Source organism: Pseudophryne corroboree, chromosome 3, assembly GCF_028390025.1.
Source record: "Pseudophryne corroboree isolate aPseCor3 chromosome 3, aPseCor3.hap2, whole genome shotgun sequence".
NCBI classification, from domain to species: domain Eukaryota; kingdom Metazoa; phylum Chordata; class Amphibia; order Anura; family Myobatrachidae; genus Pseudophryne; species Pseudophryne corroboree.
Window position 1 is genome coordinate 799,937,293 of NC_086446.1, and position 24,161 is coordinate 799,961,453.

Here is a 24,161-nt window from a genome sequence, read left to right on the forward strand (position 1 = left end):
AGCACAGAGTATCTGTGTTAATAGAACCAGGGAGTGATCATAAGAGTTATTAAATAAGTAAGACCCACTTGGGCTACTTGATTCAAAATTGGTTAGTCTCCTGCATTCAAATGAGCTGGACTTTCTGACGTAAGCCACAAAAATTAGTATTAAGCCTCAAAAAGAAAAGGAAAGGGGGGGAAAAAAAAGAGAATTAGTGGTGATGCTGCTGTTGGTATTGCAAACACATGTGGAGGGAAATGGTCCCAACTCTACAACACCGGGTATTCGCAGGAAGTCTCCTCTCCTGGTACTGACCCGGCCCAACGCTGTTTGGCTTCCAAGATCAGACGAGATCGGGCATTGGCAGCGTGGTATGATAGTAGAGAATTTTTTGGATTGCACCAATGAGAGTGCACCTATGTAGGAAACAGAAGAAAGAGGAAAAAAAGGGGAGACAGAAAGAAAGAACGAGAAAAGAAGAAATGAAAATAGTATAGAGGAGAAAAGAAATGAATCAGTGTAGCGTAATAGATGGATCTGCTTTCTGCGTTAGACACAGCTCAACAATTCCCACTTGGGTGGTATTGTGTTCCGTGAATCGCAGATGAGAGTCCATGAAGCAATAGTGAAGTATGAGCAAGAGATATGAAAGATATGCTGGGTTGAACTGTCAAAAAATTAAGCATTGATTTAGAAAATCACATTGGTGTTTAACGTGCATATTTAGGATAAAGTTTAGAAGTTCAAAGAGTATGCTGAGGCTCACGATGAGTAAGATAATTATCAGACAAAATACTGGCCTCTGCTTGAAAAAAGTATTTCTTAGTAGTATGAATACTTTAACAGATATTGATTTTGGAAAAATAAGGGAAGAAGAAAAGGGATGAAAAGACAATTTGGGCTGTATTTATTAGACAGTGGTGCTGTAGCAAAGAGCTATGTGTGTGCTGCATAAGTCCAAATGACATGGAATAACATGCAACAGATAAATATAAAGCGCATCAAGAGCATTTGCTGTATAATCAAGCATATTAATAGATGCCCTTAATGTGTTGTTGTCTGTGCACACTATATACAGAGCAGAGCACCAATAGGTCCAATCGGATGTGATGGAAGCTTAATGCCCATCAAAAGGTTGCCGTCTGTGCCAAGTATGCATAGGACAGCGGCAGGCTTGTAGTCAATAGCGCTATCTGCCAAAAAATATATCTACGTATGCTACATGGCTGTTAGCATGCTGTCTAATGAAACATAAGTAGTAAATACGAAAAGGTGTGTTGCTGTCTGTGCAGGATGTGCACAGAACAGCTGTAGGCTTACGGTCACCAAAATTGGAGAAAGAAGGCAGGTTAGGGCAGTGTCATGTGCCGAGGCAGGAGCTGAGAAATCACTCCGTGTGTGGTACCCCTCTCGGAAAACGCGTTTCGCCCTGACGGACTTGTTCACTTCCGGGTTTAGGAGGGAGTGTGCAGCGTGGGGTTTTATAGCAGCTGATGGGTGTGTACTAACCATTAATTGGAGGATATCATGAGCGCTAGGCTGAGGATAGCAGCCGCCGCTGTGGAGCGTCTGTCCGTTGTTATGGAGACGATACGTGACGTGCATTGGGGGGCGGGGCTTGTGCGATCACGGGAGGCCATTGGGTGACTGTCCGTGTGTGCACATATGATGGCCCTGAAGTATCGCGAGATCGCGGGCGCCATCTTTGTGGATGGCAATTGCCTATTGTGGGAGCAAATAGGTCCTTAGCGCCATCTTAATTAATGGCAAGACAGCGGCGCTAGGAAAGGAAGACTGATTACAACATAGATAAAATATAGAATTAAAGAAACATTATAATAAGTAGGACCCTGGGTGGGAAGACAGGTAGGAGAAAATTAAAGTGGCATCAATGAAGGTAGAATAAAATTAATTAAATATGAAAAAGTAAAAAATTATATTAATAAGGGATAAAAATAAAATTAAAATAAAAAAATAAATGGAAAATAAAATATAAATAAAAATGGAATGATTATAAAAAACAAATGATAACAGTACCTTGGGGATTAAAACAGAATGGCCGATCAGCTGTGCCAAATTTTTATATTGATACGCAAGAAAAAGATGTGAGCGTAAATGGGGTACATAATTTAAGGGTATTGGAGGATTGAAATAGTGTTGATGAAAGGGGTAGGAGGTGAGGGGAAGGGGAAAGAGGGAAAAGATAACTGGTAAACACCAAAAGGTGAATGGGACAAAAGTGTGCCAGTGAGGTGGAATAGATAACTAGGAAACGGTGTAGCTATGGAGTATGGGAGGAGAAAGGGAGGTTGGTGAAGGGAAGGGGAGTGCAAACGGGTAGAAGTGACCATCCATTGAAGGCCTGTGAATGGAGTGTGGGTAAGGGGATAGGCGGGTGGGGGGGAGGGGTGGAGAAAGGGGAGGGAAGGGGAGAGTAATAGAGGAAAAAAAGGAATGAAAAAAATGGGGGGGGAAAGAGAAAAGAATTTGGCAGTTAAAGGAGTGTTAATTATAAAGAAGTGGTGAGAATTGGAATAAATTCTGTTAGTGGAAGGATTATTCACAAGAACACTGCATAATTGATGTTTTCATTCAGGCCATAAGGCCTGAGACTGTTGAGCCGAAAGATCCATTCACTTTCCTTCTTGTATAGTTCCTTGGTAATATCCCCACCTCGTATGCCCAATTGGACACGATCTAGACCGAAGGCTTTAAATTCTTTGATGGATCCCTTGTGGTGATGGTGAAAATGCCTGGCAACAGAAGTAAGTTGTTTCATTCGTGCAAGGTCTTTTGCTGCATTGCGTATATTGCCCAAGTGTTCCAAAACTCTTTCTTTGAGTTTTCGTGTGGTCATGCCGACATATTTTAGATTACATCCGCAGGTTATACAGTAAATAACTGCTTGTGTATCACAATTAAAATAGTGTTGTAATTTCACTGTTTGGCCATATCTGTCCTTAATCGTATTGATTTTCAGAATCTGAGGGCATGATTTACATTTACCACAGGGAAAAGAGCCTGTGACCGAGGGTTTCTTCAGTGTAGTTGTTGTGAAGTGGCTCTGAACTAGCTGATCTTTAATGTTTTTGGATCTCCGCCAGCTCATCTGTAGGGGTGAATTCAAAAAAGGGGATAAATCAGGATCCAGCTGTAATATGGAGAGGTGTCTTGTTACCGCATTCTTGAGCATTCTCCACTCAGGGCAGAACGTTCCTATGAATCTAATAACATCTTCCTGTTCGGGGACCTCTTTCTTCTTCTTGAAAATCAGACTCTCTCTCTTTACCATTGCTGTGGCTGAATATGCGCGTTTGAGCGATCGTCTGCTATAACCCCTAGTCAGGAGGCGATTAGTGAGTTCTCTGCTCTTGTTTTTGAAGGTGTGTTCTTCTGAGCAGTTACGCCGTAGCCTAAGATACTCTCCTTTGGGGATGTTTTCCACCGTAGGGGGAAAATGAGAGCTGGTCTGGAAGAGGAGACTGTTGGTTGCAGTCTCCTTCCGATATAGCTCAGTTTCAAGAAAACCTGTAGTAGATTTATAGATATTCAGGTCCAGGAATGGAACTTTTTCTGCACTGATGGTGTAGGTCAGATTGATGTTGAGGTCATTGGTATTAAGGATGGTAATAAAATCCATCAGAAGGTCCCTATCTCCGTCCCAGATGATAAAGATATCGTCGATGTATCTTAGCCATAATATCACATGAATGGTGTATTTCTCATTGATGGTTTTAAAGACATAAAAGTGTTCCCACCATCCCAAAAACAAGTTTGCTTACGTCGGTGCACAGGCTGCGCCCATTGCTGTACCTCTCACTTGTAAGAAAAAAATTTCTTGAAAGACAAAGTAATTCTTAGAGAGGACAAAGTCGAGTAATCTCAAAAGAAAATTTGAAAAATCTTTCTCGCCTCCTTGATCCAGATAATATTTGACAGCTCTAAGGCCTTGATGATGGTTAATGCTAGTGTAGAGTGCCTCTACATCTAGAGTCACCAGAAGAAAATTGGTTTCAAAATGTATGTCATGGATCTTGCGTAGTAGATCAGATGTGTCTTGTAGATAGGAAGGCAAAGAAAGAACAAAGTCTCGAAGATGCAGGTCCAAAAATCTACTAGGTTGTTCCAGAAGTCCGCCGTTGCCAGACATAATAGGTCTCCCTGGTGGGTTAAGGGCATTTTTATGTATCTTCGGCAGAAGATAAAATGTAGGTGTTTTTGGGTTCAGGACTGTGAGATATTGTGATTCCTGCTTGGTGATTGTACATTGAGCTACGGCTTCCTGTATTAGGTTATTGTAGGCGGTCAAGAATCTGGCGGTGGGATTGCTGAGAAGTTTTTGATAGCATGCCTTAGAGCTGTCAAATATTATCTGGATCAAGGAGGCGAGAAAGATTTTTCAAATTTTCTTTTGAGATTACTCGACTTTGTCCTCTCTAAGAATTACTTTGTCTTTCAAGAAAAAAATTTCTTACAAGTGAGAGGTACAGCAATGGGCGCAGCCTGTGCACCGACGTATGCAAACTTGTTTTTGGGATGGTGGGAACACTTTTATGTCTTTAAAACCATCAATGAGAAATACACCATTCATGTGATATTATGGCTAAGATACATCGACGATATCTTTATCATCTGGGACGGAGATAGGGACCTTCTGATGGATTTTATTACCATCCTTAATACCAATGACCTCAACATCAATCTGACCTACACCATCAGTGCAGAAAAAGTTCCATTCCTGGACCTGAATATCTATAAATCTACTACAGGTTTTCTTGAAACTGAGCTATATCGGAAGGAGACTGCAACCAACAGTCTCCTCTTCCAGACCAGCTCTCATTTTCCCCCTACGGTGGAAAACATCCCCAAAGGAGAGTATCTTAGGCTACGGCGTAACTGCTCAGAAGAACACACCTTCAAAAACAAGAGCAGAGAACTCACTAATCGCCTCCTGACTAGGGGTTATAGCAGACGATCGCTCAAACGCGCATATTCAGCCACAGCAATGGTAAAGAGAGAGAGTCTGATTTTCAAGAAGAAGAAAGAGGTCCCCGAACAGGAAGATGTTATTAGATTCATAGGAACGTTCTGCCCTGAGTGGAGAATGCTCAAGAATGCGGTAACAAGACACCTCTCCATATTACAGCTGGATCCTGATTTATCCCCTTTTTTGAATTCACCCCTACAGATGAGCTGGCGGAGATCCAAAAACATTAAAGATCAGCTAGTTCAGAGCCACTTCACAACAACTACACTGAAGAAACCCTCGGTCACAGGCTCTTTTTCCTGTGGTATGTAAATCATGCCCTCAGATTCTGAAAATCAATACGATTAAGGACAGATATGGCCAAACTGTGAAATTACAACACTATTTTAATTGTGATACACAAGCAGTTATTTACTGTATAACCTGCGGATGTAATCTAAAATATGTCGGCATGACCACACGAAAACTCAAAGAAAGAGTTTTGGAACACTTGGGCAATATACGCAATGCAGCAAAAGACCTTGCACGAATGAAACAACTTACTTCTGTTGCCAGGCATTTTCACCATCACCACAAGGGATCCATCAAAGACTTTAAAGCCTTCGGTCTAGATCGTGTCCAATTGGGCATACGAGGTGGGGATATTACCAAGGAACTATACAAGAAGGAAAGTGAATGGATCTTTCGGCTCAACAGTCTCAGGCCTTATGGCCTGAATGAAAACATCAATTATGCAGTGTTCTTGTGAATAATCCTTCCACTAACAGAATTTATTCCAATTCTCACCACTTCTTTATAATTAACACTCCTTTAACTGCCAAATTCTTTTCTCTTTCCCCCCCCCCATTTTTTTCATTCCTTTTTTTCCTCTATTACTCTCCCCTTCCCTCCCCTTTCTCCACCCCTCCCCCCCACCCGCCTATCCCCTTACCCACACTCCATTCACAGGCCTTCAATGGATGGTCACTTCTACCCATTTGCACTCCCCTTCCCTTCACCAACCTCCCTTTCTCCTCCCATACTCCATAGCTACACCGTTTCCTAGTTATCTATTCCACCTCACTGGCACACTTTTGTCCCATTCACCTTTTGGTGTTTACCAGTTATCTTTTCCCTCTTTCCCCTTCCCCTCACCTCCTACCCCTTTCATCAACACTATTTCAATCCTCCAATACCCTTAAATTATGTACCCCATTTACGCTCACATCTTTTTCTTGCGTATCAATATAAAAATTTGGCACAGCTGATCGGCCATTCTGTTTAATCCCCAAGGTACTGTTATCATTTGTTTTTTATAATCATTCCATTTTTATTTATATTTTATTTTCCATTTATTTTTTTATTTTAATTTTATTTTTATCCCTTATTAATATAATTTTTTACTTTTTCATATTTAATTAATTTTATTCTACCTTCATTGATGCCACTTTAATTTTCTCCTTCCTGTCTTCCCACCCAGGGTCCTACTTATTATAATGTTTCTTTAATTCTATATTTTATCTATGTTGTAATCAGTCTTCCTTTCCTAGCGCCGCTGTCTTGCCATTAATTAAGATGGCGCTAAGGACCTATTTGCTCTCACAATAGGCAATTGCCATCCACAAAGATGGCGCCCGCGATCTCGCGATACTTCAGGGCCATCATATGTGCACACACGGACAGTCACCCAATGGCCTCCCGTGATCGCACAAGCCCCGCCCCCCAATGCACGTCACGTATCGTCTCCATAACAACGGACAGACGCTCCACAGCGGCGGCTGCTATCCTCAGCCCAGCGCTCATGATATCCTCCAATTAATGGTTAGTACACACCCATCAGCTGCTATAAAACCCCACGCTGCACACTCCCTCCTAAACCCGGAAGTGAACAAGCCCGTCAGGGCGAAACGCGTTTTCCGAGAGGGGTACCACACACGGAGTGATTTCTCAGCTCCTGCCTCGGCACATGACACTGCCCTAACCTGCCTTCTTTCTCCAATTTTGGTGACCGTAAGCCTACAGCTGTTCTGTGCACATCCTGCACAGACAGCAACACACCTTTTCGTATTTACTACTTATGTTTCATTAGACAGCATGCTAACAGCCATGTAGCATACGTAGATATATTTTTTGGCAGATAGCGCTATTGACTACAAGCCTGCCGCTGTCCTATGCATACTTTGCACAGACGGCAACCTTTTGATGGGCATTAAGCTTCCATCACATCCGATTGGACCTATTGGTGCTCTGCTCTGTATATAGTGTGCACAGACAACAACACATTAAGGGCATCTATTAATATGCTTGATTATACAGCAAATGCTCTTGATGCGCTTTATATTTATCTGTTGCATGTTATTCCATGTCATTTGGACTTATGCAGCACACACATAGCTCTTTGCTACAGCACCACTGTCTAATAAATACAGCCCAAATTGTCTTTTCATCCCTTTTCTTCTTCCCTTATTTTTCCAAAATCAATATCTGTTAAAGTATTCATACTACTAAGAAATACTTTTTTCAAGCAGAGGCCAGTATTTTGTCTGATAATTATCTTACTCATCGTGAGCCTCAGCATACTCTTTGAACTTCTAAACTTTATCCTAAATATGCACGTTAAACACCAATGTGATTTTCTAAATCAATGCTTAATTTTTTGACAGTTCAACCCAGCATATCTTTCATATCTCTTGCTCATACTTCACTATTGCTTCATGGACTCTCATCTGCGATTCACGGAACACAATACCACCCAAGTGGGAATTGTTGAGCTGTGTCTAACGCAGAAAGCAGATCCATCTATTACGCTACACTGATTCATTTCTTTTCTCCTCTATACTATTTTCATTTCTTCTTTTCTCGTTCTTTCTTTCTGTCTCCCCTTTTTTTCCTCTTTCTTCTGTTTCCTACATAGGTGCACTCTCATTGGTGCAATCCAAAAAATTCTCTACTATCATACCACGCTGCCAATGCCCGATCTCGTCTGATCTTGGAAGCCAAACAGCGTTGGGCCGGGTCAGTACCAGGAGAGGAGACTTCCTGCGAATACCCGGTGTTGTAGAGTTGGGACCATTTCCCTCCACATGTGTTTGCAATACCAACAGCAGCATCACCACTAATTCTCTTTTTTTTTTTCCCCTTTCCTTTTCTTTTTGAGGCTTAATACTAATTTTTGTGGCTTACGTCAGAAAGTCCAGCTCATTTGAATGCAGGAGACTAACCAATTTTGAATCAAGTAGCCCAAGTGGGTCTTACTTATTTAATAACTCTTATGATCACTCCCTGGTTCTATTAACACAGATACTCTGTGCTGGTCAGGGGAATTGGGGGTAAGACCAATCAATGTCTACAACCATTCCAATTACCAAGTGTGATTAAACAGACCAGAACATTTTATTAATTCTAATCATCACATTTTTTCTTTGATATGGATCATTTATATGGGTATTTTTATTACAAACATTAAAAGTTATGTTTTAAGTATTTCTTCCTATATGTCATAGGAATTTTCCTTTCCTTTCAAGAGTGCGCCCACACAAGAGCCTTCTTTCTCTCCCTTCCTTCTAGGAGTTACAGTGTGTCAGTCAGGAGTTACAGTGTGTCGGGAGTTACAGTCTGTCAGTCAGGAGTTACAGTGTGTCAGGAGTTACAGTGTGTCAGGAGTTACAGTGTGACAGTCAGGAGTTACAGTGTGTCAGGAGTAACAGTGTGTCAGTCAGGATTTACTGTGTGTCAGGAGTTACAGTGTCAGTCAGGAGTTACAGTGTGTCAGGAGTTACTGTGTGTCAGGAGTTACAGTGTGTCAGTCAGGAGTTACAGTGTGTCAGTCAGGAGTTACAATGTGTCAGGAGTTACAGTGTGTCAGTCAGGAGTTACAGTGTGTCAGTCGTTACAGTGTGTCAGTCAGGAGTTACAGTGTGTCAGGACTCATGAGTTACAGTGTGTCAGGAGTTACAGTGTGTCAGTCAGGAGTTACAGTGTGTCAGTAGTTACAGTGTGTCAGTCAGTCGTTACAGTGTGTCAGTCAGGAGTTACAGTGTGTCAGGACTCAGGAGTTACAGTGTGTCAGGAGTTACTGTGTGTCAGGAGTTACAGTGTGTCAGGAGTTACAGTGTGTCAGTCAGGTGTTACAGTGTGTCAGTCGTTACAGTGTGTCAGTCAGGAGTTACAGTGTGTCAGGACTCAGGAGTTACAGTGTGTCAGGAGTTACAGTGTGTCGGGAGTTACAGTGTGTCAGTCAGGAGTTACAGTGTGTCGGGAGTTACAGTGTGTCAGTCAGGAGTTACAGTGTGTCAGGAGTTACAGTGTGTCAGGAGTTACAGTGTGTCAGTCAGGAGTTACAGTGTGTCGGGAGATACAGTGTGTCAGTCAGGAGTTACAGTGTGTCAGTCAGGAGTTACAGTGTGTCAGGAGTTACAGTGTGTCAGGAGTTACAGTGTGTCAGTCAGGAGTTACAGTGTGTCAGGAGTTACAGTGTGTCAGGAGTTACTGTGTGTCAGGAGTTACAGTGTGTCGGGAGTTACAGTGTGTCAGGCCAGAATAACAGACGTTTCTCAAGAGTCGTTGCCAATATTATGTGTATATAAGCTATAAGCAGGCTTTATCTTGTCAATAGGAATTGTTTTACATGAAGTATTTGTTACTCACCAGACTGTTTGGTGTCTGGTTGCTGTAGTAACTAGATTAAAGTATACTGAAGTTTAAAGACACGTAAACGTTTTTTTTTTCTGCATTATTTCCTTTTTGTAATAACCGGTCACTTTTGAGGGCCTATATAAAGTTTGATTTATTCATACAAAAGGGCTAATTCAGGTTGGATCACAAGACACAATTCCACCGAAAATATTGCGTTCGCCCCGCGGGTGCATGTGCAGGTCTCGTCATGCGATTGTGCCTGCATTTACTGCGGGTGACCCGCAGTAATTATGAATACCTCTGCCTGATTGACAGGCGGAGATGGAGCATTGCGGGGGCGGCAGAGGGGAAACGGAGGCGTGGTGGCGTGAATGGGGGTGTGGCGTGGGCGTAATTGGGGAGGCTGCGTGACATGACACTTAGCTGCTCCGATCAAAAAGATGGCGGTGGCCTTCCTGCCGTCACAGTCAGGCTGTGCCGGCAGGAGGCTTCAGTAATTTCTGCGATCACGCACTAATTGCGGCGCGATCGCAGTTAGTGCGTGGTCAAAGATGGGGGGCGGCGGGTAGCATGCTGGCCTCGCCCTGCGATGGGCAGCCCCCAGCATGCGAGTCAAAGGATTGCAAAGTCTGCTAAAAAGCAGAATTTGCAATACTTACTGAATAAGGTTCTAAATCTGTGCATATAATGATTCATATACAGTTATATATTCATATTCTATTAACAATTGCTTACTGCATTGTAATACGGTTACTAACAGTCTATAGGGGTGCTTTTATATAGAAAGGGTTATTTTGTTAATATATAAAGATTGCATAGAACATAACCTGCTTATAGCACATATGATTGAGGTATAGTAATATATTTTATTGTATCATCCTATATAATAAAAGGCTAACGCTGCCTCTCACCTCTATGGGGGGAATTCAAGTGTTTTGTATCCCAGCGACCACTAGATGGAACCCCCGGACTAATTATACTGTTGCTCCGTTCGGACACACATAGCCGCCGACGGTGACAATACTGTTACGTTGTTCCGTAATTTTGACGGGATGGTAACTAGTTCTGCTAATAACATTTAAGATAAACTGCAAAATTAGTGCTCTCATGAAATTCGGGGTACATAAAAATGGGTGTAAGTACATATTTGGGTCAATTTAGTAGACTTTGTTAGAAAAGTGGAAACAGGCCGATTATTCACACCTGCAAGTCTAAAAACACCTGTCCCACTCATAAAGCCCCCCAACATACCTGTCCCATACCTTGTATCTCAATTTCCATCACTTTGCATTTTTTACCCAAAAATGACGTCATTATTGGACAATTAAAACTAATGAAAAACTTCTAAGTCCCTAATTAATCATTCAGCGGGTGTCCCAAGGGTTCTAAACTAAAACCTGACATTTTTAGCTTAAAATAGGCATTTTGTGCTACTTATCACCTGCTCAGTGATGGTGAAGAGAAAGCCGTGATAAACCCTATGGAGACATCGCCTATAATTTATCGCCGGCAGTAGGATACCAAATTATCGCAAATGCTATAAAATATCGCGAAACTGCATTATCGCAGCTAATTGGATACACCCTAAGTTGGCTGCGAGCTGCCTGATGGGGTTATATGAAAGACACCAGGCTCTCTGTGTCACTGTGCATCACTGGAGGCACAGAAATACACCCCCTGATCCCGGGCTGCCAGAGCCTGGATCTGCAGGCTGCTCTGCTTCTCTCCTCTTGTTCTGCCCATTACGTAACCACTTTCATAGCCATCTTCATAGGTGGGCTCCTGATCCCTTATCACACGGGCGATAAGCTTCAGCCCCTGACCTTTGCCTTGATGGTACCAGTACATATAGCCATGATCCGTGGTCACCTGCTCACAGTCCAGCAGAACCTCAGAGCCGGTCCCATTTACAATGAGTGGGGGGTTCTGGGTGATGGTGGCTCTCTGAGCCAGACCTGCAGAGACACAACGACCATTACTCACATCTAATCAGAAGTTATATTACTTAGGCATTATGTAAAATAGACCACAGCACAACCAATGTGGAAGGACTCTGATCAGGGAGGGTCCCACGTATCATCTCCTGGGGGTGAAAACGAGCGACAGTAAATAGGAATCTTATCTAACGCCATAACATGCTCCATGTACGGTTACTTGTGCCCTAAATGCTATTTCTCTCCCCCTAGTAACTTACAGGCTGGGAGAGTGAGACAGAGCAGTAACGTCAGTATACAGAACATGGTGACTGATCTGTTCCAGCGTCTGTGACACCAACTACATCTGAGGCAGGAAGCCGCAGAGCGTCACACCTGTAACAGCGGCAACATTAACCCTGTGTAGGACAGACATCATCTAATGTGTTCTCCTTCTCTCATGAGTTACTGAATAATATAACAACCAACCATCTGCCAAACATCTTTCCTGGTACAAAAACAATAATAAAATACTACAATGTTCCATCTTATCATAATGGTGCTTCCTTTCTGGTTTATAGCATGCAGATGAAAATGGAAAATATTAAGATCTGTGTAATTTGGGCAGAGAGAGATATTTATTATTATTATTATTATTATTATTATTATTAGTAGTAGTAGTAGTAGTAGTAGTAGTAGTAATAATAGTAGTAGTATGATGATAAATGTAGGCATAGTAGTAACGTATACCAATTGGCTGAGATAGTAGACCTAAGGAGAGGGATGAATGGGGGAGGGCCCTGCTCATGAGATCTTACATGACAAAAGGGAAAGAGAAGGGATGGAGAGATACAATGGGTTAAGGATGTGGCAGGGAAGACTGGAAGAAGCAGACATCTGTAATACCCTGAAGCTATTGCACCATGGAGATCCCCTTGTGATTTTTTTTTTTTGTTTACATTGTGGAACTACAAGTCCCAGAGTAGATCGTGGGCTGAACTTTATGTGACCCTGTCAGCTTGGGACAGGGATTTTGCCGCCAATTCTCTGGTCCTGTCACTTCTTACCCAGCAACATAAAAAGTCTGGGAAACATGTCCCCAGCTGATTGGGTCCCCTGGGTTGTAGGGCAGAGTGACCAGGAGGTAGTCTGTTGCTGGGGCCCCGGGAGCCAGTCATCATAGAGGAGAGGGGAGGTGGAGGAGCACCAGGACCCTTAAAAGAAGCCTCACAGCACAGGAGAAGAGAGACCTGGAGGAATGGGAATATGTACCTGGGGAAGTGGAGCCATGTAGTGTCCAGAGCCTGAAGACTGGAGTATGCAGCGCTGGGAGGATCGCTGCCAGAGGAGCCCTGGAGGAATGGGAAGATTACCTGGGGAAGGTGTCACCATGTAGCCCCAGGAGCCGCCTGCCAGTGTGTGAGGACCGTCTGCGCAGAGAAGAAGCCGAGGGGAGAACCAGCGACCGGAGCACCAGTGCCAGAAGAATGCCGGAGACCCTGCCTGAGGAGAAGAGCTGGCCGCGTCAGTGCCAGCGGGGATGGAGTGCGGAGAAGAGCCGCCGCTGCTGAGAGACTGGAGCGCTGGGCCGGAGGAACCGCAGCCCGTCCAGCAGAGCAGTGATGACATCCGTCCCCTGGATTCCAAGGAGCGGCAGATGAGAAGCGCGCAGGCACCGCGAAGGACGACCCCGGGAAGAAGACCCCAGCGAGGACCCCTGGCGGCTGGAGTACGGCGAGGACCCGAGAAGACCCCAGCGTAGAGATGACGGCGCGGACCGGAGTCTGCTGCACAAGAGGAGTGAAGACCCGGAGACGGCGCGGCGGCAGCTGAAGAGGAGAAGACCGGACCGGAGACTGAGGAGGGAGACTCCAGACAGCCACGCTGAAGATGCGGAGGATCGGAGGTGGCAGAAGCGCCGCAGCGATGGGTGAGAACTTGCAAACAACCCTTCCGCTGCCAGAAACTCTGCCCCTGTTGAGCCCTTCCGCTGCTTGAACTCTGCAAAGAGGGGACATAGTATTAGTAAAGGGTGTAGACACCCCTAAGATCCCCTGTGTCCGGTATTTAACCCCTTCCGCTGCATGAACTCTGCATTTGGGGAACATATTTACTAAGTGGGTAGGTTGCCCTTCATGAGTGCCCCGGTGAGACAATTAATAATAAAAGGGGTGGGCTCCCCTCATCACAGTACCCCCGCAAGTTTAGATAATTAGGAGTTGCGCTCCCCTCATTTGTATGTGCCCGGCTTAACCCCTTCTGCTGCAAAGACTCTGTAATCTGGGGGCAATATATTGTATTCCAGGGGAAGAGGCTCCCCACTAGTGCTGTGCCCCGCATATTTGTTTTGGAATGTTGTAAAAGGGGGTAGACTGCCCTTATATATTTGTGAATGTATTTATCTGCTATTAAGGAATGCTGGTACTGATAGTTCTTTTTATGCAAGCTCCGCCCAGCAGTGTGAAAGCTAATGTTAATGCATTTATCTGCTATTAAGGAATGCTGGTACTGATAGTTCTTTTTATGCAAGCTCCGCCCAGCAGTGTGAAAGCTAATGTTAATGCATTTATCTGCTATTAAGGATTGCTGATACTGATAGTTCTTTTATGCAAGCTCCGCCCAGCAGTGTGAAAGTTAATGTTAAAGCATTTATCCGCTATTAAGGATTGCTGATACTGATAGTTTTTTTTATGCAAGCTCCGCCCAGCAGTGTAAAAGCTAATGTTAATGCATTTGTCTGCTATTAAGGAATGCTGGTACTGATAGTTCTTTTTTATGCAAGCTCCGCCCAGCAGTGTAAAAGCTAATGTTAATGCATTTGTCTGCTATTAAGGAATGCTGGTACTGATAGTTCTTTTATTGCAAGCTCCGCCCAGCAGTGTGAAAGCTAATGTTAATGCATTTATCTGCTATTAAGGAATGCTGGTACTGATAGTTTTTTTTATGCAAGCTCCGCCCAGCAGTGTAAAAGCTAATGTTAATGCATTTGTCTGCTATTAAGGAATGCTGGTACTGATAGTTCTTTTTATGCAAGCTCCGCCCAGCAGTGTGAAAGCTAATGTTAATGCATTTATCTGCTATTAAGGAATGCTGGTACTGATAGTTCTTTTTATGCAAGCTCCGCCCAGCAGTGTGAAAGCTAATGTTAATGCATTTATCTGCTATTAAGGAATGCTGGTACTGATAGTTCTTTTTATGCAAGCTCCGCCCAGCAGTGTGAAAGCTAATGTTAATGCATTTATCCGCTACTAAGGAACGCTGGTTACCTGAGACTGTTGTTAACAAGCCATAACCAGCCTGCTTTAATTGTGCACAAGTTCCTGCTTACCTACTACCTGTATTGCTGACGCTGGTTACCTGAGACTATTATTTAGAAGCCATAACCAGCCTGCTTCAATTATGCAACAGTTACCTGCTTACCTGCCACCTGTATTGCCAACGCTGGTTACCTGAGACTATTATTTAGAAGCCATAACCAGCCTGCTTCAATTGTGCAACAGTTACCTGCTTACCTGCCACCTGTATTGCCAACGCTGGTTACCTGAGACTGTTATTTAGAAGCCATAACCAGCCTGCTTCAATTGTGCGCCAGTTACCTGTTTACCTGCCACCTGCATTGCCAACGCTGGTTACCTGAGACTATTATTTAGAAGCCATAACCAGCCTGCTTTAATTGTGCACAAGTTACCTGCTACTTGTATTGCTAACGCTGGTTACCTGAGACTGTTGTTTAGTAGCCATAACCAGCCTGCTTTAATTGTGCACAAGTTACCTGCTTACCTGCTACTTGTATTGCTAACGCTGGTTACCTGAGACTGTCGTTTAATAGCCATAACCAGCCTGCTTTAATCGTGCACAAGTTCCTGCTTACCTGCTACCTGTATTGCTGACGCTGGTTACCTGAGACTGTTGTTTAGTAGCCATAACCAGCCTGCTTTAATTGTGCACAAGTTACCTGCTTACCTGCTACTTGTATTGATAACGCTGGTTACCTGAGACTGTCGTTTAATAGCCATAACCAGCCTGCTTTAATCGTGCACAAGTTCCTGCTTACCTGCTACCTGTATTGCTGACGCTGGTTACTTGACACTGTTGTTTAGTAGCCATAACCAGCCTGCTTTAATTGTGCACAAGTTACCTGCTTACCTGCTACTTGTATTGATAATGCTGGTTACCTGAGACTGTCGTTTAATAGCCATAACCAGCCTGCTTTAATCGTGCACAAGTTCCTGCTTACCTGCTACCTGTATTGCTGACGCTGGTTACCTGAGACTGTTGTTTAGTAGCCATAACCAGCCTGCTTTAATTGTGCACAAGTTCCTGCTTACCTGCTACCTGTATTGCTAACGCTGGTTACCTGAGACTGTCGTTTAATAGCCATAACCAGCCTGCTTTAATCGTGCACAAGTTCCTGCTTACCTGCTACTTGTATTGCTGACGCTGGTTACCTGAGACTGTCGTTTAATAGCCATAACCAGCCTGCTTTAATCGTGCACAAGTTCCTGCTTACCTGCTACCTGTATTGCTGACGCTGGTTACCTGAGACTGTCGTTTAATAGCCATAACCAGCCTGCTTTAATCGTGCACAAGTTCCTGCTTACCTGCTACCTGTATTGCTGACGCTGGTTACCTGAGACTATTATTTAGAAGCCATAACCAGCCTGCTTCAATTGGGCACCAGTTACTTGCTTATCTGCTACCTGTATTGCTAACGCTGGTTACTTGAGACTGTTATTTAGAAGCCATAACCAGCCTGCTTCAATTGTGCGCCAGTTTCCTGTTTACCTGCCACTTGTAAATTTTGTTAGGATAATAAAATGGAGTTGGATACTATATTATGTTTGTGTTGTCATTGTGTCTGAGAGGTAAAGCAGGTCTGCCGCTCTGAACACCCGAACCTGATTCACACTAGCACCCCACAATTTAGTTCAAGTTTTCGGCACCGTAAATGTCATGTGTTTGTTTGTGGGTGGACATTACACATCTATATGAGGGAGAGAGTTCCATAGGTTAGTTGCAGCACGGGAGAAGACTTGGAAATGGGAGTGGGAGGAGGTAACCATTGAGGAGGAGAGGCGGCAATCACTGGCTGATTTCAGAGAGCTGGAGGGTTTGTGGAGGACATGAGGTTGGAGATGTAGGACGCAGAGGAGATGGGAGAACTTTGAATATTAGTGTGAGAAGTGTAAAGTAGAGTCTATAGGGAATAGGGAGCCAGTGGAGGGATTGGCAGGGAAGGTAGGTGGACGTAGAGCGATTGGCAGGGAAGGTAGGTGGACGTAGAGCAGTGTGATAGGAAGATCAGTAGCAGTATTATGAAGAGATTGGAAGCTTGGAGGTTGAGCAGAAGACCAGAGAGAATAGAGTTGCAATAGCTGAAACAAGAGTTGATGATGGAAAGGACAAGTGTTTTTGGTGGCTTCATCTAAGAAACTTCTGGCTTTGTAGATGGAACCAACAGGAGTCACAGATATGTCAGGAGTTAATTTATTCTGTAGACTTGTTGTATTGCTTTGGGGTAGTTTATATCTCTGGTTGGGTGGGACAAAGGCAATACATCAGGGGCGTAGCCAGAATGTTGTGGGCCCCATTGTAACATTCTGAAGGGGCCCCCATTCCTATGCTTCTAGAGAGACGTCTCTTTATGCAGTAGTTGTTCATTTTATGCCCCATAGTAGTGTACTAGTTCACATTATACCACACAGTACCCCCAGTTCATATTATACCACACAGTACCCCCAGTTCATATTATACCACACAGTACCCCCAGTTCATATTATACCACACAGTACCCCAGTTCATATTATACCACACAGTACCCCCAGTTCATATTATACCACACAGTACCCCCAGTTCATATTATACCACACAGTACCCCAGTTCACATTATACCACACAGTACCCCCAGTTCAGATTATACCACACAGTACCCTCAGTTCATACTATACCACACAGTACCCCCAGTTCATATTATACCACACAGTACCCCCAGTTCATATTATACCACACAGTACCCCAGTTCATATTATACCACACAGTACCCCCAGTTCATATTATACCACACAGTACCCCCAGTTCATATTATACCACACAGTACCCCAGTTCACATTATACCACACAGTACCCCCAGTTCAGATTATACCACACAGTACCCTCAGTTCATACTATACCACACAGTACCCCCAGTTCATATTATACCACACAGTACCCCCAGTTGATATTATACCACACAGTACCCCCAGTTGATATTATACCACATAGCACCCCCAGTTCATATTATACCACACAGTACCCCCAGTTCATATTATACCACACAGTACCACCAGTTCATATTATACCACACAGTACCCCCAGTTCATATTATACCACACAGTACCCCCAGTTCATATTATACCACACAGTATCCCCAGTTCATATTATACCACACAGTACCCCCAGTTCATATTATACCACACAGTACCCCCAGTTCATATTAAGCCACATTGCCATGCCTTCAGTGCACAATATGCAAATCGTAGTGCTACCGATACGCATTATGTCATACAGTGCCCCCAGTTCACATTATGTCATATAGTGCCCCCAGTACATATTATGTCATACAGTGCCCCCAGTACATATTTTGTCATACAGTGCCCCCAGTACATATTATGTCATACAGTGCCCCCAGTACATATTATGTCATACTGTGCCCCCAGTACATATTATGTCATACAGTGACCCCAGTTCACATTAAGTCATACAGTGCCCCCAGTTCACATTATGTCATACAGTGCCCCCAGTTCACATTATGTCATACAGTGCCCCCAGTACATATTATGTCATACAGTGCCCCCAGTACACATTATGTCATACAGTGCCCCCAGTTCACATTAAGTCATACAGTGCTCCCAGTTCACATTAAGTCATACAGTGCCCCCAGTTCACATTATGTCATACAGTGCCCCCAGTTCACATTATGTCATACAGTGCCCCCAGTACATATTAAGTCATACAGTGCCCCCAGTACATATTATGTCATACAGTGCCCCAGTACATAATATGTCATACAGTGCCCCCAGTATATATTATGTCATACAGTGCCCCCAGTTCACATTAAGTCATACAGTGCCCCCAGTTCACATTAAGTCATACAGTGCCCCCAGTTCACATTATGTCATACAGAGCCCCCAGTTCACATTATGTCATACAGTGCCCCCAGTTCACATTATGTCATACAGTGCCCCCAGTACATATTATGTCATACAGTGCCCCAGTACATATTATGTCATACAGTGCCCCCAGTTCACATTAAGTCATACAGTGCCCCCAGTTCACATTAAGTCATACAGTGCCCCCAGTTCACATTAAGTCATACAGTGCCCCAGTTCACATTAAGTCATACAGTGCCCCCAGTTCACATTAAGTCATACAGTGCCCCCAGTACATATTATGTCATACCATACAGTGCCCCCAGTACATATTATGTCATACAGTGCCCCCAGTTCACATTATGATGTATAGTGTCCCCAGTTCAGATTATACCACACTGTATAGTGACCGCAGTTCATATTATGCCACATTGTATAGTGACCCCAGTTCATATTATGCCACATTGTATAGTGACCCCAGTACATATTATGCCACATTGTATAGTGGCCCCAGTTCATATTATGCCACATTGTATAGTGACCCCAGTACATATTATGCCACATTGTATAGTGACCCCAGTTCATATTATGCCACATTGTATAGTGCCCCCAGTTCATATAATGCCACAAAGTATAGTGTCCCCAGTTCATATTATGCCACATTGTATAGTGACCCCAGTTCTTATTATTCAACATTGTATAGTGACCCCAGTTCTTATTATTCAACATTGTATAGTGACATACATAACATAGTAACATAGTAATTGAGGTTGAATAGAGACAAAATGCCCATCGTGTTCAACCTGCATTCTGTATTAAGTTGAGTTGATTATACTGTACCTGCTGAAGAATATTTTATGACTAGTTAACAACTATAAATCATGTTACACCCGGATTATCAACGTCAATATTTAAAATGTTATAACCTTGGATATCCTTTTCAATCAAAAATTCATCCAATCCTTTTTTTTTTGTTGTTGTTGTCATGAACGTTTTTTATTAAATTTTCAAAGAGATTCTTTTTTACATATTAAGAACCAACAGTCTCATATCCATCGTAGAAAAAGACAGTAAGACATCATCAAGTAAACATTGATAGAACATACAACGTCATCTAAAGCTAGGATTCAAATTGTTTCAATGCTTAGAATTTCGTGCTTCATAAGAGACATGTTGGCATACATAAGTATAAACAAGAGATCTTTGAAAAAGAAGAGGTAAAAGTTAACTCACAGAATCATAGAAAAAGAAGCAGAATGAAGTAGGAAAAGAAAAAGAAATAATAGAGAAAGAAGCAGTTGGGGGGGGGGGGAATTTAATTATTAAGACCTTTAACACCAGGCAGTAAAGGCACCTATAGCATTATACAAACTTCTAATGTTGATGCGATGATGGAGGTTTTGGAAACTCGAGGGAGAAGGAGGTACAGCCTGTGCCTCATCGGTGACGTCTGTACTAAAATCTTAACTTAAGCCATGGTATATCTCATCGTTTATATAGTAACATAAAGGTTTTAAGACATAGGAGACCAACATAATGTGAAAGTAAGCAGTAATCGGCAATTGCCCAACCTCAGCAAGGATCAGCCAACACGTAGCATCTGCTCATGTTGAATCCATTCTTTGGACCCAAAGCGTGCAAAAATACGAGTCTGCATTAGAGATGAGCGGGTTCGGTTCCTCGGAATCCGAACCCGCCCGAACTTCATGTTTTTTTTCACGGGTCCGAGCGACTCGGATCTTCCCGCCTTGCTCGGTTAACCCGAGCGCGCCCGAACGTCATCATGACGCTGTCGGATTCTCGCGAGGCTCGGATTCTATCGCGAGACTCGGATTCTATATAAGGAGCCGCGCGTCGCCGCCATTTTCACTCGTGCATTGAGATTGATAGGGAGAGGACGTGTCTGGCGTCCTCTCCATTAGAATAGAGATAGATTAGATAGAGAGAGAGAGATTGTGCAGAGTCGCAGACAGAGTTAGTTTACCACAGTCAGTGACCAGTGCAGTTGCTAGTTAACTTTTATTTAATATAATATATCCGTTCACTTCTCTCTGCTATATCCGTTCTCTGCCTGAAAAAAAAAACGATACACAGCACAGTCAGTCACACAGTGTGACTCAGTCTGTGTGCACTCAGCTCAGCCCAGTGTGCTGCACAGTCATCAATGTATAAATTAAAAGCTTATAATTAATTGTGGGGGAGACTGGGGAGCACTGCAGGTTGTTAGCAGGAGCCAGGAGTACAATTATATTAATTAACAGTGCACACTTTTGCTGCAGGAGTGGTGACCAGTGCCTGACCACCAGTATAGTATTGTTGTATACTACTAATATCTCTTTAAATATCAACCAGTCTATATTAGCAGCAGACACAGTACAGTGCGGTAGTTCACGGCTGTGGCTACCTCTGTGTCGGCACACGGCAGGCAGTCCGTCCGACCAGAATTGTATTATTTATTATTATATACCTACCACCTAACCGTGGTTTTTTTTTCATTCTTTATACCGTCATAGTGTCATCCTAATTGTTACGAGTATACTACTATCTCTTTATCAACCAGTGTACAGTGCGGTAGTTCACGGCTGTGGCTACCTCTGTGTCGGCACACGGCAGGCAGTCCGTCCGACCAGAATTGTATTATTTATTATTATATACCTACCACCTAACCGTGGTTTTTTTTTTCATTCTTTATACCGTCATAGTGTCATCCTAATTGTTACGAGTATACTACTATCTCTTTATCAACCAGTGTACAGTGCGGTAGTTCACGGCTGTGGCTACCTCTGTGTCGGCACACGGCAGGCAGTCCGTCCGACCAGAATTGTATTATTTATTATTATATACCTACCACCTAACCGTGGTTTTTTTTTTCATTCTTTATACCGTCATAGTGTCATCCTAATTGTTACGAGTATACTACTATCTCTTTATCAACCAGTGTACAGTGCGGTAGTTCACGGCTGTGGCTACCTCTGTGTCGGCACACGGCAGGCAGTCCGTCCGACCAGAATTGTATTATTTATTATTATATACCTACCACCTAACCGTGGTTTTTTTTTCATTCTTTATACCGTCATAGTGTCATCCTAATTGTTACGAGTATACTACTATCTCTTTATCAACCAGTGTACAGTGCGGTAGTTCACGGCTGTGGCTACCTCTGTGTCGGCACACGGCAGGCAGTCCGTCCGACCAGAATTGTATTATTTATTATTATATACCTACCACCTAACCGTGGTTTTTTTTTCATTCTTTATACCGTCATAGTGTCATCCTAATTGTTACGAGTATACTACTATCTCTTTATCAACCAGTGTACAGTGCGGTAGTTCACGGCTGTGGCTACCTCTGTGTCGGCACACGGCAGGCAGTCCGTCCGACCAGAATTGTATTATTTATTATTATATACCTACCACCTAACCGTGGTTTTTTTTTTCATTCTTTATACCGTCATAGTGTCATCCTAATTGTTACGAGTATACTACTATCTCTTTATCAACCAGTGTTCAGTGCGGTAGTTCACGGCTGTGGCTACCTCTGTGTCGGCACACGGCAGGCAGTCCGTCCGACCAGAATTGTATTATTTATTATTATATACCTACCACCTAACCGTGGTTTTTTTTTTCATTCTTTATACCGTCATAGTGTCATCCTAATTGTTACGAGTATACTACTATCTCTTTATCAACCAGTGTACAGTGCGGTAGTTCACGGCTGTGGCTACCTCTGTGTCGGCACACGGCAGGCAGTCCGTCCGACCAGAATTGTATTATTTATTATTATATACCTACCACCTAACCGTGGTTTTTTTTTTCATTCTTTATACCGTCATAGTGTCATCCTAATTGTTACGAGTATACTACTATCTCTTTATCAACCAGTGTACAGTGCGGTAGTTCACGGCTGTGGCTACCTCTGTGTCGGCACACGGCAGGCAGTCCGTCCGACCAGAATTGTATTATTTATTATTATATACCTACCACCTAACCGTGGTTTTTTTTTTCATTCTTTATACCGTCATAGTGTCATCCTAATTGTTACGAGTATACTACTATCTCTTTATCAACCAGTGTACAGTGCGGTAGTTCACGGCTGTGGCTACCTCTGTGTCGGCACACGGCAGGCAGTCCGTCCGACCAGAATTGTATTATTTATTATTATATACCTACCACCTAACCGTGGTTTTTTTTTCATTCTTTATACCGTCATAGTGTCATCCTAATTGTTACGAGTATACTACTATCTCTTTATCAACCAGTGTACAGTGCGGTAGTTCACGGCTGTGGCTACCTCTGTGTCGGCAGTCGGCAGGCAGTCCGTCCATCCATAATTGTATTATTATTATAATATATACCACCTAACCGTGGTTTTTTTTTCATTCTTTATACCGTCGTCATAGTGTCATACTAGTTGTTACGAGTATACTACTATCTCTTTATCAACCAGTGTACAGTGCGGTAGTTCACGGCTGTGGCTACCTCTGTGTCGGCAGTCGGCAGGCAGTCCGTCCATCCATAATTGTATTATTATTATAATATATACCACCTAACCGTGGTTTTTTTTCCATTCTTTATACCGTCGTCATAGTGTCATACTAGTTGTTACGAGTATACTACTATCTCTTTATCAACCAGTGTACAGTGCGGTAGTTCACGGCTGTGGCTACCTCTGTGTCGGCAGTCGGCAGGCAGTCCGTCCATCCATAATTGTATTATTATTATAATATATACCACCTAACCGTGGTTTTTTTATACCACCTAACCGTGGCAGTCCGTCCATAATTGTATACTAGTATCCAATCCATCCATCTCCATTGTTTACCTGAGGTGCCTTTTAGTTCTGCCTATAAAATATGGAGAACAAAAAAGTTGAGGTTCCAAAATTAGGGAAAGATCAAGATCCACTTCCACCTCGTGCTGAAGCTGCTGCCACTAGTCATGGCCGAGACGATGAAATGCCAGCAACGTCGTCTGCCAAGGCCGATGCCCAATGTCATAGTACAGAGCATGTCAAATCCAAAACACCAAATATCAGAAAAAAAAGGACTCCAAAACCTAAAATAAAATTGTCGGAGGAGAAGCGTAAACTTGCCAATATGCCATTTACCACACGGAGTGGCAAGGAACGGCTGAGGCCCTGGCCTATGTTCATGGCTAGTGGTTCAGCTTCACATGAGGATGGAAGCACTCAGCCTCTCGCTAGAAAACTGAAAAGACTCAAGCTGGCAAAAGCACCGCAAAGAACTGTGCGTTCTTTGAAATCCCAAATCCACAAGGAGAGTCCAATTGTGTCGTTTGCGATGCCTGACCTTCCCAACACTGGACGTGAAGAGCATGCGCCTTCCACTATTTGCATGCCCCCTGCAAGTGCTGGAAGGAGCACCCGCAGTCCAGTTCCTGATAGTCAGATTGAAGATGTCAGTGTTGAAGTACACCAGGATGAGGAGGATATGGGTGTTGCTGGCGCTGGGGAGGAAATTGACCAGGAGGATTCTGATGGTGAGGTGGTTTGTTTAAGTCAGGCACCCGGGGAGACACC

At 43.4% G+C, this 24,161-nt stretch overlaps 2 pseudogenes; one reads left to right on the forward strand and one right to left on the reverse strand.

Moving 5' to 3' along the window:
* Positions 1 to 248: 248 nt before the first annotated feature.
* LOC134895048 (5S ribosomal RNA) lies at positions 249 to 367 on the reverse strand (annotated as a pseudogene).
* A 7,526-nt stretch (positions 368 to 7,893) lies between these two features.
* On the forward strand, positions 7,894 to 8,012 carry LOC134895049 (5S ribosomal RNA; annotated as a pseudogene).
* The last annotated feature ends 16,149 nt before the right edge of the window (positions 8,013 to 24,161 follow it).